Below are 15,276 nucleotides of genomic sequence, written 5' to 3' on the forward strand. Positions count from 1 at the left end.
TCCAAGGTCCCTTCCAACTTTACTACTACTACTACTACTACTACTACTACTACTACTACTACTACTATTATTATCAATCATCGCACAGTCAGCCAGATGTTCAGAATGGATTTGGCATTTTGTCTACCTATCGAGTCCTTACCCAGGACCTGGGATAGGCAGAAGTAGATGTTTGATGGTATTATAGGTATCGTCGCAGGATGGAAGCAGTTCCTAATAAGGCCGCCTTTTGCAATTGACTAATAGCAAATTTGTCAATTTGTCAAGTGGTGCTCCAGTTGTTTTGGGATTGCACCCAAGGAGCCTATGACTATTGGTACTACCCTTGCTTGCTTTTGCCACAGTCTTTCTATTTCTATTTGTAGGTCTTTGTATTTTGTTATCTTCTCCAGTTCTTTCTATTCTATTCTGCTATCTCCAGGCACTGCCACGTCCACTATCCAGACTTTTTTGTCTTTCTTATCGACAATTGTTAAGTCTGGGGTGTTATGTTGCAGGTGCTTGTCTGTTTGAATTCTGAAGTCCCAGAGCAGTTTAATTTTATCATTTTCTATGACTTTCTCTATTTTATGATCCCACCAGTTTTTGCTTACAGGCAAATGATATTTTTTGCAGATCTTCCAATGCACCATTGTTGCTACTTTGTCATGCCGCTGCTTGTAATCAGTCTGTGCAATCTTCTTGCAACAGCTTACCAAGTGGTCCACTGTTTCTTCAGCTTCTTTGCATAGGCGGCACTTACTGTCTGTTGCTGTCTTCTCAATTTTGACTTTGTATGCATTTGTCCTTAAAGCTTGGTCTTGTGCAGCCATTTATTATTATTATTATTATTATTATTATTATTATTATTATTATTATTATTATTATTATGGATCATTGTACAGTCAGCCAGATGTTCGGACTGGATTTGGCATTTTGTCTACCTATCGAGTCCTTACCCAGGACCTGGGATAGGCAGATGTGGATGTTTGATGGTATTACAGGTATTGTCGCAGGATGGAAGCAGTTTCTAGTAAGGCCGCCTTTTGCAATTGACTAATAGCGAATTTGTCAATGCCAATGGTGTTCAAGTGGTGCTCCAGTTGTTTTGGGATTGCACCCAAGGAGCCTATCACTATTGGTACTACCCTTGCTTGCTTTTGCCACAGTCTTTCTATTTCTAGTTCTAGTTCTTTGTATTTTGTTATCTTCTCCAGTTCTTTCTCATCTATTCTGCTGTCTCCAGGCACTGCCACGTCCACTATCCAGACTTTTTTGTCTTTCTTATCGACAATTGTTAAGTCTGGGTGTTATGTTGCAGGTGCTTGTCTGTTTGAATTCTGAAGTCCCAGAGCAGTTTAATTTTATCATTTTCTATGGCTTTCTCTATTTTATGATCCCACCAGTTTTTGCTTACAGGCATATGATATTTTTTGCAGATCTTCCAATGCACCGTTGTTGCTACTTTGTCATGCCACTGCTTGTAGTCAGTCAGCAGCATGACAAAGTAGATGATGATGATGATGATGATGATGATTACTCTTTGACCATAAAAGGGAGATTAAAAGATGCTGTCAACCTCCAGCTGAAAAGCCCAACCAAAGCAAAACAACAGAGCCATTGTGTTCTCTTATTGAGTAGATACAAACTGGCAGGGTTAAAGGAAAGCTAGCTCTGAGGAAATGGCAGGAAGCAATTAATTAAAAGGATGGAACTTTCTCTCCACTCTCTGACAGGTTTGGGTCACGTTGTTCAGTAATTATTATGAGAAGAAACTTTAGTTCACCAAAACACTCTTCAACAGCTCCGGCTCTCACATTGATAAGGCCACCTGTGGATTCAAATTTCTCCCCTCTCTCCCTCCTGCACTGTTGGCAAGTTACAAGTACATAGTGGTTCTAAAGCCCATAGGGTTCATAGCTTAACAGATTTTCCCCCTCCCCAGGAAGGAAAGGGAACCTGAAAAACAAAAAGAATACACATTAATACTTGCTAATCTTTCTCTTGCACTGGTCCCGGTTTCTGGGGGTACTTTTTGTGGAACCATTTTACCAAACGATCCACGCTTTCATATTGTGCTTTCACCCACTTAGATTCTGACATCAGGTAGCCCTCCCATTTGATTAAGTACTGCAACTTCCCCTTGTCGATTCTGGAATCGAGGATTTACTTAACTTCATAATGCATTTCCCCTTCTACCAATATTGAGGCAGGAGCTGCCATCCCCATTGGCCTCAGTGTGGATTCTTTGTATGGCTTCAATAAGCTACATTGAAACACCCAGTACACTTTACCCAACCACCGTAACAATTTTAGTTCTACTGTCACTGGATTAATGACTTTCACTATGGGGAAAGGACCTACAGTATGTATTTTGGCCCTAACTTCTTGCAACTTTGTCTCAGCTTTGTCTCAGCTTAAGATACTTTGTACACAAATACACCTTATCCCCTAAATGGAAAGCCTGTTTTTTATCTGCCTGTCTTTCCTGACTCTTGGCTGCTTTAACTAAAGCTTTCTTCGCATCACTCCAGACTCGCTGGAACGAACCTACCCAGTTGCTCAGAGTACTTGAGGAGGGAGGCTCATATGGTATTGGCATGAAATCCACCCCTGATGCTAACTTAAAAGGGGTCAACACAATGGTACTGTTCATTGCATTGTTATACTCCACTTCCGCAAATGGCAACAACTCTGCCCAGTTCATTTTCTGATAGTTGACATAGCAATGCAGGTACTGCTCCATTATAGCATTGGTCCATTCTGCAGATCCATTTCTACTCCGATGAAACACAGAACTGAGTCCCTGGGATGATCCAATCATCCTCACAAATTCCCTCCAGAACTTGGCTGTAAACTGGACCCCTCCCCCAATCTGAAATGATTCACCTAGCTTCTCTGTGCAATCCGTAGATATGTTGCTAGAACATCTTTGCCAGCTTCTGAGTTGAGGGGAGACTGGCATAGGTGATGAAATGGACTTGCTTGGAAAACAATTCTATCATAATCCAAATCACGGTGTTTTCCCCACTCTCCGGTAGTTCTACTATAAAGTCCATGGCTATCTCCTCCCATGGTCTAGCCAGGTTGACCACCTGCTGTAGAAGTCTCCCTGACAGCCTTTGTTGATGGCACAAACAGCACAGCTCCCCATATAACTCTCAATGTCTTTCTTCATCTTTGGCCACCAGAACGGACAATTTACCAGGTGTAGTGTTTTCAGGAAAGAAAAGTGACCTGTCTGCTTGGCATCATGGTTGCATTGTAGTACCTGCAGCCACAGGTGGTCTGGGATGTACAGCTTGTCCCCTTTCCACACCAACCCCTCCCTCATGGTCAATTTGGCCTGATGATCCCCAAACCACGTGTCAGTTTGCAGCTGCTGCTTTAGCTGCAGGGCAAACACATCAGTGGGGGGGTGAGCCCATGTTGTGGCTAGTGCAGCTTGCTGCCTATCAGGAACTATGGAATTTACCACCTCTTGCTGAGTGCTTTTGTACTGGGGCATGCGGGACAGGGCATCAGCCAGGAAGTTCTCCCCCCCCCCGCCAGATGTATTTCAGTTCAAAGTTGAACCTCTTGAAATACTGTGCCCACCTGACTTTCTTAGGAGAGAACTTGCAGGGGGGGATTCAGGACGTCTAAATTTTTGTGATCAGTCCACACTTTAAAGGGGATTTTTCTCCCTTCCAGGAATTGCCTCCAGGTTAGTAGTGCTCACCGCACCAGGTTAGTAGTGCTCACATGCTCCTACACTGCCCATCTCTGCTCCATTTTGTTCAACTTTCGGGAGGTGTATGCACATGGCTGCAGATTCCCCTCCCCCATTGTGCTGGAGAAGGATGGCTCCCACAGCCACGTCGTTGGCATCTGCCTGAATCATGAAAGGTTCCTCTGGGTTAGGCTCAGTGGTGAATAGCTCCTTCAGCTTTTCAAATGCTGCTTGGCACTCCATTGTCCAGTTCAAGGGCCAATTTGGCTGAGGCTTCTTGCCCCCCCCCCTTCCCAGTCTTTAATAGCTCAGTGATCGGCAGAGTAATCTTGGCAAAAGAGGGGATGAATTGTTTGTAGAAGTTTGCAAATCCCAGGAAACTTTGTAGCTGCTTGTGGGTGTGAGGGGCTTGCCACTCCAGGATGGATTTCACCTTCCCCGGCTCCATCTCTATTCCATCACATGACATGCGGTAGCCCAAGTAGTCCAGTTTATATTTGTGAAATTTGCATTTGACAGCTTGGCATACAGTTTAGCATCCAATAGCTTTTTTAGCACTTGCTGCACACATTTCACATGTTCGTCCATGGTCTCAATGTAAATGAGGATGTCATCAAAGTACACTAAGAACCTCTTCTAAAGATGCTCATGCAGCACCTCGTTTTATGAGTTGCATGATCACCGTGGAGGGCCCCTGTAGTACAAATGACATCACTTTGAACTGGTAGCTCCCCAGGGGGAAATTGAAGGCCCTTTTTCACTCATTGTCTTCCTTAACTCTCACTTCATAGTACAACTCCCTCAGGTCTAGTTTCTTGAATATCTTCCCCTTGGCTAAATGGTCTAGCATGTCCTTCATGAGAGGGAGGAGGTACCTATTTTCCATGCACACTCCATTAATTCTGTGAAAATCCATGCATAATCTAAGAGACCCATCTTTCTTTTCTTTAAAGAGTACTGGGCCCAGACTCAAGATTTCATGGCTTGAATAAACCCCCTTGCTAAGTTCTTGTCAATGTATTCCCTTGGCTCCTTCATCTCCTTTGGAGTCATGGAATACATCTTTGGTTTGGGGAATTTTGCCCTGGGCAGGATCTCTATGGCACAGTCCATGGGGTGATGGGGGGGGGGCAGGATGTTATATTCCTTCTTGCTGAACACTGCCTAGAGGCCTTGCTACTCCCTAAGGATGGATTGCAGTCCCTCCCCTTCCTCTGATGCTCCTTTGCTGCACTCAGTTCCCTTCACCCCTCCTACCTTTTTTGACTACTTTCCCCTTTTTTCATGGGGGCTCGGGGGCCCCATGATCATCTGCCTCATGGCTCTCTCCCAATAGATTCAGGGCCCCCACTTGGCTAGCCAAGCTAGGCCCAGGATCATGTCCTCTGCCATCTTTGGGGCAACCATGAAGAAAATGGTCTCCTGGTGCACTGGCTCAGTTGGATGGGAAGCGGCCCTGTCCCTATCAGCAAGCCATCAACCTGTTTGAACTTCATGGGTTTTTTAAGCTTCTTCACTTGCAACCCCAACTTCCGCACCACTGCCTAATTAGGCAACAAGAACAAACTGAGGCCATGAGGGCTTCAACCATTTCCCTTGCCCCTGAGTCGGATGCCTTTATGTCCATGCTAACCTTAAGGTGGTTAACTGGTCTATTCACCATTGGGTCGTATTCTCCCTCACTCTCACTGTCATAAAGGGCCACTGGCAGTTCTTCAGTCAGAGTTCCATACCCTCCACTCTCGGGAGGGCTCAACGACCTGAGTTGCAGCCCTTGACTTCTCCTTTCCCTTTTTTGGGTGGCTTCTTTGGCTTTGAAGGGGTCGGTGTCACAGGAGACATCAGGGGTTGGCACCTGGCACAATGTGGCTCAATGGCCTTGACCACATCAAAAGCACATGATGGGTGTGCACTCGGACGATCTCGCAGCATCAGGTGGTTGCTATCAATTGCTTTCTCCCCAAGGCACACTTCTCCTGAACCTTCTTCGGATGTGGGCTGACACTCCCACTACCATATACATGGCCAGGTCCAACTCCATAGTAGTGACTAGTTGGTACCAGGCACTAAACTAATTTGGGATCCCTTGGGCCAGACACAGATGAAATAGGTTGCAGCTTAACCCCTCTTGAAAGTAGTGGTCCAGGAGCTGTTCCAGACACTGTCTCAGCCTCCCTGCAATCTGTCTGAAGTCTTGAATGTACTCAACCATAGGTCTGGTCCCCTACTTGACTCTCCGGACTTCCAGATCTGGGTCTGTGTGAGGTCCCCAAACTGGGCTCTGAGGCCACAGAGGAAAGCATCTGGATCCGCCAGCTCAGGGGCATCTTCATCATGGAGGATGGTTATCCATTCTGTAGCCTCCTTTTGAGATTAGCTACGAATGACAGACACCTCAGCCACATCATCAGGGTAATAATCTCTGTGCCAATCAAGGTGGGTCCAAACTTGAGGAAAAAATCCAGCTTTTCTGGGCTCCCATTGAACATTGCCCTCAGTGGAGGCCATGGTGGTAGCCTGTGTGCCGGCACTGGCTGAGGCCTCTGCACCCACACTCCATGGTCTGAGTACATCCCTGGCTGTGCTCCGTAGCTGTGCCTTAGTGAGGATTGCCAACCAACTTCCCCAAGCTGAAGAGCAGGTGCTGGTGGCAGGCTGCAGGCTCTCCATCTCAGACTGGGTCCCAGCAGGGAAGGTAGCCCACGCAGTGGGCTAACTGTCACCAAGTCATCACAGCTGCTGCTCCCACCAAATGCTGGGGTGAAGGGATCAGTGTCAGCATCAGGGTTGGGGCTGTGTCCTCCTGGGATCTGGTATTCAGCTGTGGGACTGACCCTCCTTCACAGACCTCCAGCGGCTGAACTGCTGCCTCAGGTGTTCCACTGACTAGCTGCTGCACCTTGGCAGGTAGCACTCCCTGGATGCTGTTCCCTCTGAGGCTTCATGGATCCATTACTCCAACCCCTTGGTTCTTTCGGGCTGGAGGCAGTATAATCAGAACTCATCTTTGATGGTTCTCCACAACTCCACCTGAGGCTGGTTGAATGCTGCTGCTCTCCCCACCCGCTCCAGGATTGGCTCCCTCCATTCAACTCACTCCTTAGGTCAAGTCGAGGCTGGTGGGGTTTACAAAGCCACCTTTGGCTCTAGCCAGAGTTCTACTGATCAATCCCAAGCTGGCTCTAGCTGACTTCTTTGCTTCAGGCATCTTCTCCTGAGCCTTTCCCTCCCCTCTGGAGACTTCCAGCAGGACCCCTCAATGGAATTTAAATAGTTTAGAGAGCTAACTTAGTGTCAACCTCTGGCTGAAAAGATCAACCAAAGCCAAACACCAGAACCATTGTGTTCTCTAATGTATACTTTATTGAGCAGATACAAACCGGCAGAGTTAAAAGAAAGCTAGCTATGAGGAAATGGAAGGAAGAAGTTAATTAAAAGGATGGAACTTTCCCTCCACTCTCTGACAGGTTCAGGTCATGTTGTCCAATACATCATTCAGTAATTATTATGAGAAGAAATTTTAGTTCACCAAAACAGCTCCAGCTCTCACATTGATAAGGACACCTATGGATTCAAAATTCTCCCTCTCTCCCTCCTGCACTATTGGCAAGTTAGAAACATGTAACAGTCCTAAAGATCATAGGGTTTGTAACTTGACAGATGCCTAAATATGAGCTTCTATTGTTAGATATGTATTTTATTTATTTTATTTTATTTATTTGGAAAATTTATATTTCCGCCTACTCATGGTGAGTCAAGGTGCCTTACAGGAAATAAAAACACAATATAAAAGATATTAAAATAATAAACTAAATAATAAAATAATAATCTCCCATTCCCCACACACTCATACCAGTAATTTAATAAGCTCCATTCCACTCTGGATTCCACTGGTAGAACCACATCTTCAGGGCATTTTGAAAGAGTGCCAGAGTGGAGCAAATCTAATTTCCAGAGGGATAATATTCCAGAGGGAGAGAGCCACCTGCAGGAATACATGTGCACACCGAGATTGGCACAAAACCATGCAGGCTGCTGTATTTTGCATCAACTTGAGCTTCCAGGTGCTTTTTAAGGGCAACCCCATGTAGATTGCATTGTAATAGTCAAGACAGGAGGTGACTAGCACATGAATGATCATGAGTAGGGATTGTTAATCCAGGAAAGGGCATAAATGGCACACAACCTGCAGTTGTGTAAAGGCCTGCTTGGCCATGACTGCCACCTGCTCTTTGAGCAGGAGTCATAAGTCCAGGAGAACCCTCAGATTATGTACTGGATCTGTTTGAGGGAATGCCACCCCATCCCAGACCAAAGGTAGAAATTCTCGATGGACCAAAGAACTCCAAACCCAGAGCCACTTAGTCTTGCCAGGGTTCTGTTTCAACCCGTTGCTCCCCATTCAGCTTCTAATAGCCTCCAGGCACTGCAAAAGGCATCACTTAACTCACCACAGGCTGAGATATACAGTTGAGTATCATCAAAATATTGATGATATTTCAGTCCATGGGATGTTCTCACCCAATGGCTTCAGATAGATGTTGAATAGGAGTGGAGAGAGTACTGAGCTCTGCAGGACCCCACAAAGCAGGGGGTGAGAGCTGGATCTCTCGCCTCCTATTAACACTGACTGAGAGCAGCCACAGATGAAGGAAGTGAACCTGGATAGCACAAAGCTCCCCACTCCTAACCCCTGAAGCTGCTCTAGAAGGATACCATGATCAATAGTATCAAAAGCCACCAAGAGATCAAGTAGAGCAAGGATGGATGTACTACTCCCATCCTGCTCTTGCTAGAGATCATCAAAAGGTGCAACCAATGCTGTTTCTGTCCCATATCCAGGCCTGAATCTTGACCAATAGGGGTCTATATAATCCGTTTATCCAGAAACCTCTGGAGCTACTGCATAACCACCTTCTCAACAATCTTCCCCCAAAAGGGAAGATTGGAGACAGGTTGGAAATTATCCAACAGGGTGGAATCCAGTGATGGCTTCTTGAGAAGAGAGCAGACCACAATCTCCTTAAGGTGTTGGGGCACTACCCCCTCCAGTAAGGAAGCATTGATTACTGCCAGTCTACCTGCATGTCACTTCTAGGGAACTTTCACAAGCCAGGAGGGACATGGGTCTAAAACTCAGGTCCTTGCATGCATACTGCCTAGAATCCTGTCCACTTCCACAGGAACAACAGGTTCAAACCATTCCCAGATAACAGGGCAAGAACCTGCCCCAGGGGCCTCCACTGGACCAGCAACCACTCCAGCATCTAACTGGGAACAAAGTCAAGTGATTTTGTCTTCCAGAAAATCTGCAAATTCCTCAGTGCACCCTTCAGGTGGGCCTCAGTCTTCTCTTTTCCCTAAGGAGATGGGTCACCTTAAAGAAGGTCACTGGTTGATTATCTACAGATGCAATTAGTGCAGAGAAGTATTTACATTTCACCAAATGAATCACCATTAATAGCAGCTCTTACCCATACTCAATTGAGTTCATCCCTTGTCTTCCACCAGCAGTGCGCTAGACACGTCTTCATCCATTTCATCCCTTTCAGTTCTTCTATATACACCAGAGAACAGAGAGGTCTATAGGTGAGGAGAGGTGAGGGGGAAAATCCCATGCAGAGGTTCAGTCATCTTCCTATTCCAAACAGTGGAATCTGCAGTTATAACCCCCAGCTCCTTCTGGAACCCATCTGGGTCCATTAGTCTCCAATCTAATAGGTCCTGCCTTCCTGTGGGGGAGGGCTCAGCTCCTGAGAAACTCATTGCCACCAGACTGTGATCTGACGCTGATAGGGGGCCAAAGAAAAGTCCACCAATTCCAGGTCACATAGGCACTGCTCTGACAAGAGCACAGTGTGGAACTCCATTGCCAGCCCTGAAGTGAGGTCCAGGAGCCTAGGTAGAGAAGCTGCCACTCAGCAGGGTGGCTGGTACAGCCATAGCAATCCCACCTTGATCCCTTGTGTGCAACTTAGAAAGAGTCTCATGGCTGGGCACATGCACCTGGAGGCTGCCAGAGAATCTTTGATAACAGTCACACTCCCTCCCCAACCCTGAGGTCTAAGCTGGTGCCATGCTTGATAACCTACCGGGAAAATTTCTGAGAAGAGAAACTCTCCCTCTGCGCCCAACCAGGTCTCAGTTATACAAACTAGATCAATCTTCTCTTCAAGAATCAAATCAGCAATAAGACTAGCCTTATTGCAGGCTGATCTGATATTTAAAAGCAGCAGCCTAAGACCAGGGCCACCACAGATCTGCTGACCAGGTAAATGAGGTGAGTGCAAGGGGGCAGAACACAAACCCAGTATTAAAAACTGAGGTTGCATTCCCTATGAGTGGCCGCCCCTTGCCTCCCATATCTCCACTGAAACAGACCACCTCCTCTGCCTTCCCTGCAAACCATTCCATCTTCCATCTCCTGCACTCTTTTTTTGATATAAAAGGGAACCTCCTCCAAATGACATTCAGGGACAAGGTCTCACTTGCTCTCAGCACTCTCAAGCTTACACCACTCCTTCTTCACTCCAGCAGACGGGTGATATCCACCACTCTCTTATTTCCCAACATACTCACAATATATCCACTCAATGTATAAACAGCACCCTGCCCAGTTTCTCTCACCAACCAAGCAGGGAGCCACTCCTCCCCCCCCCCAGCCCTCATCCAGGGGAGAGGGACCAACACACGCACTTGACTCTCACCCAACTTTCCCTCTTCAGACTCAAAGTTCCCCAAACAGCCTTTCAGGGGCAGATTATAGAACATTCCATTTCTGCAGTTAAAGATTGCACAAAGTAGAGGAGGAGCCTAAAGTTATGCTATGCTGTGCAGCTATGCTATTACAGCAGTGCAGTCCTACAATGTCCTCTGAAATCCTGGGCCCACAGAGACCAGCACCAATTCAAACAGTTCCAGATGCCCCTTTCCAATCTCTCCACTCTTCAAGCTCTTGGCTTCTCCATGTCTCCCTTTCTTGACCAGTTAAACGTCCAAGAATCCCAGCAGCAGCCTACCACGCTCCATAGCACTGGCATCCCCACGAATAGGTCCAGCTGCTGACAAAGACCAGGGGAGCTTGTTTCTTCTGTCAGCTCCACCTCCATCATAAAATCCATGCCATCTGTTAACGTAGTGAGTTCTTGAAGGCATTGACCAGATCGATCTAATGCAACATGTTTTATTGCAAGAATAACAGAACTGAATATTTATACATGCCGCCACTAGGTGGTGACTAATCAGATTTAGAGCTGGTTTACCCACTCAAATACAAACTTCAGTTTCCCTCCAAAACAGTTGGAGACACATTTACCCAAACACATTAACGGTCAATATCAATACTTAACACCCCTTTCCCCTGCACAAGTCAACTCCCAGTACATTTTGTGTACATAATCATTTAAGTATGCTGGTGGATTACGGGTTCTTTCGGAGCACTGCAAAACTGTTTGGGGCTCCCAATCAACTTGCTGTTTAGCCATATCTGGTAGACCTGTGCCGCTAAGTCTATCTGCACTAGGTAGATGGGTGCCGCTGCGTTTGGCCAAACCAGGTAAACTTGTACCACTGTTTTCGCTTGCGTCACTTGCCAGCAAACACGGTTCATTGTTCTGCGTTGATTCTGGATCAACTCGTACAGTTTCTGTGCATCTAGCCGATTCAGGAATGTCCACTTCCCTATGCAGGTCTATAGTTCTCTTGTCCTCTGCACCAGGACTCTGACTTGCCAGCCGCCGCCACTATTGGTCAATGTGGCATCGGACCACATAACCGTCATCCAGGGCCACCTCGTAGGATAGTGGCCCTGACACTGTTGTCACAATAGCAACCACCCAAGGTGCCCCCTGCCCATAGCTTCTTGCCCAAACAGGCTCACCCAAATGTAAATTCCTCAGAGGCTTGGGTTGTGATGTTTCCACAGCTGCTCTGTCAGGATGGAGACAGTCCAACTTTGTCATTAGTCGAAGACCCCATCTCAGCTCGGCTAGGCTGCGACCTATAGCATTACTCGGTGTTGTGTGCTGGCATAAAAAGAAGTCTGCCAGGTGGTGATTCCAGTCTCCAGTCGTTAGTCTTTTAAGAGACTCTTTAGTGGATCTCACCATTGGAAGCTGGATGGAATGGGGCTGAAGTGCTATGCCTAATCATGTAAACTTTAAGGAAGGAGTGGAACTCTGCTACCATGAATTGTGCCCCATTGTCTGACACAATGACGTCCGGCAGGCCATGTGTAGCAAAAAGTCTGTGCAGTTCCTGTATTGTCCTGACAGTAGTCATAGATTGGACAGGTATTACCTCTAGCCATTTTGAATAGCTGTCCACAACAATGAGGAATACCTGTCCCTGAAATGGACCTGCAAAGTTGATATGCATACGAGACCATGGAGTTTGCATCATCTCCCAGCAGTGCACTGGTGCTTGAGGCATTTCTGGCCAGGTTTCTTGGCAGACCCTACAGCTCCTTATTTGAGCCTCAATGTCTTTATCCAAACCTGGCCACCACAAATAGTTTTGTGCAAGTGCCTTCATTCTGACGATGCCAGGATGCCCCTCATGCAGAGATTCTAATACTCTGGCTCGCATTGTGGGCGGAACAATTACCCTGCTTCCCCACAATATGCAACCGTTGTGGACTGACAACTCATCCTTTTTACTGGCATAACTCTGGAACTCGGGACTTAGCCTGTTTTCTGACCATCCCCTCAACACCCAGTTCAAAATGCAACTGAGTGTTTTGTCAGTGGCAGTTTCACCGGCTACATCTCCTGCATGTAGGGGCATTTCAAGAAGATCCTAGATTGCCAGGATGCGAGCTGCTGGGTCTGGGTCTGGATCTGTTTGAGGCAGAGGCAGTCAACTGAGTGCATCAGCATGGCCCATTTCCTTGCCAGGTTTGTGGACTAGCCTGTATGAATAGGTAGCCATAAAAATTGACCATCGCAGCATCTTGGTGATAGAATCTCTGGAGTCTGCTTGTCTGCTGTAAAGAGGCCGAGCAATGGCTTGTGATCAGTGAAAATGGTGAAGGATCGCCCGTATAGAAAATCATGGAATTTTTTAATTCCTGCTACAATAGCGAGGGCTTCCTTGTCTTTTTGCGCATAGTTTCTCTTTGCTGCAGATAATGTTCTAGAGTAGTAAGCTATAAGAGCTTCACGGCCATCTGCTATTTTATGGTTTAGAACTGCTCCGATGCCATACGGTGATGCATCACATGCTAAAATCATGGGCAGTTTCTCATTAAAATGTGCTAACATGGAGGTAGACGATAGCAGTGATTTGACTGCTGTGAATGCTTTGTTGTGGGTGCTTGTCCAAACCCAGGGTGCTTTTTTTTCTAAAAGATGATGGAGTGGCTCAGCCAATCCTGCTTTGTGTGGCAGAAATGAGTGATAAAAATTTAAAAGTCCCAGGAATACTGTAATTTCCCTTTAGATGTAGGTCTTGGGGCTTGTTGAATAGCTTTTAGCTTAGCTTCTGATGGGTGGATTCTGGCGGAATCTATATGAAATCCCAAGAACTCAGTAGAGTCCAATCCAATTGGACACTTTTCTTTCTTTAACTTCAACCCCACTTCATGAAATTGTTGAAGTATTGCTCTGAAGCGATCTGCTAGTACTGCCACAGATTCACCTGCAATCAGGACATCATCAAAATAGGGGCAGATGCCTGGTATATATATATATATATATATATTATTGAGAATTTTTAAAAGTTTTTACAAATAACAAAAAAAGAACAATAAAAAACAAAAAAAAAAAACAAAATAACCCTCACCCAACCTCTCCCAAACCACCCCCTCCATCCCCCCCCCCGAGCTTCCCAGAGCTGAATATAGGCTTAATTAAAATTTTAAGAAACCTAAACAAGTTTTAACAACTTATAAAATAGTTAATAATAAAATATAAGTAACATAAACATTAAAAAGAAAAAATACTTAAAAAGGAAAAAAGAAAAGAAGAAAGAAAGAAAGAGGAAAAAATAGGAAAAAGAAAAAAAAGAAAAAAATCCATAAAATATCAAAAATTATATACAAATTATAAAAAAGCTAAATGATATTTTTATATCCAATTTGTGTTGTATAAAATTTATCCATTTTTCCCATACAACAAAAAATTTCTCTTGCGATTGCTCCTTTAAAAAAGCCGAAATCTTTGCCATTTCCGCCAGATAGGAAACTTTAAAAAACCACTCTTGCAAGGTAGGCAAAGATTCCTTCTTCCAATATTGCCCTACTAACAGCCTTGCGGCTGTAATCAAATTTAACATCAATATAACCTCCTTAGCATCACAATCAGTAACAATACCTAACAAAAATAATTGCGGAGTAAATTTTACCCTCCTTCTAAAAATTCTTTGAATATTCCACCATATCTTAATCCAAAAAGCTTTTATATTTTTGCACGACCACCAAATATGATAATAGGTGGCGTCCAAACAGCCACATCTCCAACATTTAGGCTGTAAATCAGGGTACATAAGAGACATTTTTTGTGGATCAAGGTGCCATCTATAAAACATTTTATAAAAATTCTCCCTTAAGTTCTGGGCTTGTGTAAATTTAACATTCCTCACCCAGATAATTTCCCAGGTATCCAGTGGGATTGGTTCACCAAAATTTTGTGCCCATTTAATCATACAATCTTTGATTAATTCAGATTCTGAATCCAATTCCACTAGAACCCCGTAGATCCTCTTAATGTGAGTTTGTCTTTGATCCTTTACTTGTTTAAAAAGATTTTCATCTTCTCTAAGCCAGCCCATATTACAATCCATCTTCCATCTGTCCACTAATTGTCTATATTGAAACCATGAATAGGTAATATTTTCATGTACTAAATCTTCCAAAGATTTTAACTGCCAATTTTGACCATCCCATCTAAGTAATTGTGTGTAAGAAACCCTATCCATTTTAACTCCTCTCCTTATCCCCTCTATCACATGCCAAGGTATAGCCCATAAAGGTATTTTAAAATCACTCTTATAATACTTCCTCCAAACCCGAAGTAAAGAGATCCTTATAATATGTGATTTAAAAACTCGATCCACTTTTTTATTAAAAATTAAGTAGGCATGCCATCCAAAAAGTAAATCCCAACCCTCCAGATGGAGTATTTCTACATCTGTTAAGTTTACCCAATCACTAATCAATGTTAAGACCACAGCATCATAATATAATTTCAAATTCGGCACCTTGAGTCCACCCCTCTCACGAAAATCTTGCATAATTTTAAGCTTTACCCTTGGTTTTTTCCCTGCCCAAATAAATTTATTAATGCCTTTCTGCCATTCATTTAAGTTAAGCTCATTCTTTAAAATAGGTAGCATTTGAAACAAAAAAAGAAATTTTGGTAGGACATTCATTTTAATCACTGCAATTCTACCCATAAGAGATAGCTGTAACTTATCCCAATTCTTCAAATCTTTCTGTACCCTGATCCACAACTTTTCATAATTATTCTTGTACAATTTTACATTAGAAACAGATAAAGTAACCCCCAAATATTTTACCTTATCAACAACTTCAAAATCTGTTAAATTAACCAAAATCTGCTTGTCCCGGTTAGTCATGTTTTTAGGTA

The 15,276-nt window shown here is 44.5% G+C and overlaps 1 pseudogene; it reads right to left on the reverse strand.

Moving 5' to 3' along the window:
• Window positions 1-8,560: 8,560 nt before the first annotated feature.
• LOC120318116 lies at window positions 8,561-13,407 on the reverse strand (annotated as a pseudogene).
• Between the last annotated feature and the right edge of the window lie 1,869 nt (window positions 13,408-15,276).

Source organism: Crotalus tigris, unplaced genomic scaffold, assembly GCF_016545835.1.
Source record: "Crotalus tigris isolate CLP2741 ecotype Arizona unplaced genomic scaffold, ASM1654583v1 scf7180000020070.306587, whole genome shotgun sequence".
In the NCBI taxonomy this organism is placed as follows: Eukaryota; Metazoa; Chordata; class Lepidosauria; order Squamata; family Viperidae; genus Crotalus; species Crotalus tigris.